Source organism: Cucurbita pepo, chromosome 11, assembly GCF_057944985.1.
Source record: "Cucurbita pepo subsp. pepo isolate OVF chromosome 11, ASM5794498v1, whole genome shotgun sequence".
Lineage (NCBI taxonomy): Eukaryota > Viridiplantae > Streptophyta > Magnoliopsida > Cucurbitales > Cucurbitaceae > Cucurbita > Cucurbita pepo.
In genome coordinates this window covers 7,291,678-7,293,370 of record NC_141808.1, presented here as the reverse complement: position 1 = coordinate 7,293,370, position 1,693 = coordinate 7,291,678, and the positions used below count along the sequence as shown (strand labels likewise).

The 1,693-nt window shown below is 39.5% G+C and overlaps 1 non-coding gene and 1 pseudogene across 1 annotated transcript; one reads left to right on the top strand and one right to left on the bottom strand.

Moving 5' to 3' along the window:
- Nucleotides 1–305: 305 nt before the first annotated feature.
- LOC147790197 (uncharacterized) lies at nt 306–1,207 on the bottom strand (annotated as a pseudogene).
- LOC147790198 (small nucleolar RNA R71) lies at nt 622–727 on the top strand. The gene has a single exon (XR_015423042.1). It is a non-coding gene; the product is annotated as a small nucleolar RNA R71 (small nucleolar RNA).
- Nucleotides 1,208–1,693: the final 486 nt, after the last annotated feature.

The window sequence follows — 1,693 nt, the reverse complement described above, 5'->3', positions numbered from 1 at the left end:
TGTTGAGCTTGGCTAGTTCCTTCCCCTTGGGTGGTGGCTTGTTGAGAACCATATGTCGATTGATTTTGTAATCCAAAACCCGGAGGGTAATTTGCTTTAGGGGGCATTTGTTGGTTGTACGAGCCTTGTCCCTTCCATGAGAAATTTGGATGATTTCTCCACCCCGATAGAAGGGGTTATTTTTCAGGTTGCCTTGACTAACTTGATTCCCGACATAGAAAATTGAGGCCGGATTGCTTGGACATTGATCAAAGGTGTGTTCCTCTCCACAATATACACAAGATTCGGCTGCTGTCTGGTTAATTTCAGCAGCTGTACGGACTGGTGCTTTGATATATGGAGTCTTGCCCCAACGCTAGATTTTGTAAAATATTAGTCACCGAATCTAGTTGAGCATTGATAGAGGACAAAGCATCAACGTCAAGTACTCCTCGAGTCTTCCTTCCTGGGTTGCTTCTCACATCGGCCCATTGACAATTGTTAGATGCTATTCTCTCTAAAATCTCATATGCTTCATTGTATGTCTTTGACAAAATAGCTCCACTGGCGGAAGCATCAACTACTTATTTAGTAACAATATTTAATCCATTGTAGAAAGTCTCCATTTGTATACAATGAGGTAGTCCATGGTGAGGACACTTTCTAAGCATCTCCTTAAATCTCTCCCAAGCTTCACTTAGTGTCTCATCTTCATACTGTTGAAAAGCAACAATCTCATTTCTGAACCGTGCATTTCTCGTGGGTGGGAAATACTTGATCAAAACTTTAGACTATTCCACGAATCAATTGTTCCCAGTGCTAAAGTATTCAACCATGATTTAGCATCGTTCCTCAATGAATATGGGAATAAGCTCAGTCTAATCACATCTTTATCCACTCCTTGAAATTGAAATGAGTCACTAACTCCAAAAAATGACTTTAGGTGTAGGTGAGGATCTTCCGACGGTAGTCCATGAAATTGCCCAATGGTTTGCAGCATTTGAAACATCACAGGTTTTAGCTCAAACGTGGTTGCTTGTATTTCGGGTCTAATGATGCACGGATTTAGCTCTTCCACAGCTGGGTGTGCATATGCTCGGATCGCTCTTTCTCTGTCATCTGCTAAATGAATGGCATTGGCAGTAATTCTCTCTTGATTAGCCATCATCATTGGATTTTCAAACTCCTGATTTAGTTGGGCAATTTGCTGTATATTCTGTTCTGTCATTTTCTTTCTCTCCCTCAACCTTCGTCTAAATGTTCTCTCTATTTCAGGATCCAAAATAAATTCCAAACCCGTAGGTGGGTTCATACATAGAATTCTGTAGCAGTAAACTCAATTCTTCAGCAGTAAATACAGCAGTAGGAAAACTCAGCTTACTATGACTTCTTGTTGGCTCCAGCTCACAAAAATCTACAACAAGTAAAATAATCAAATTAGGTTCCCCGGCAACGGCGCCAAAAACGGTATCGCTTGTAGATGTATATAATAAAATGATGTAAAATTCACAAGAATAAGTGCAAGTATACACTATCACAAGTAGCAAGTAATAAGTAAATTGTCGATTCCACAGGGAACCTATCTTTTTGGTTAATTTTATCGCTGGAAATTCAATGAGTTTTTTTGGTAACATTCAAATGGGTGTTGGAGATTTTAACTATTTAAACAAAACTAAAACAGAGTGCCACTGCTGTCGAAAAACAGAAAATGATG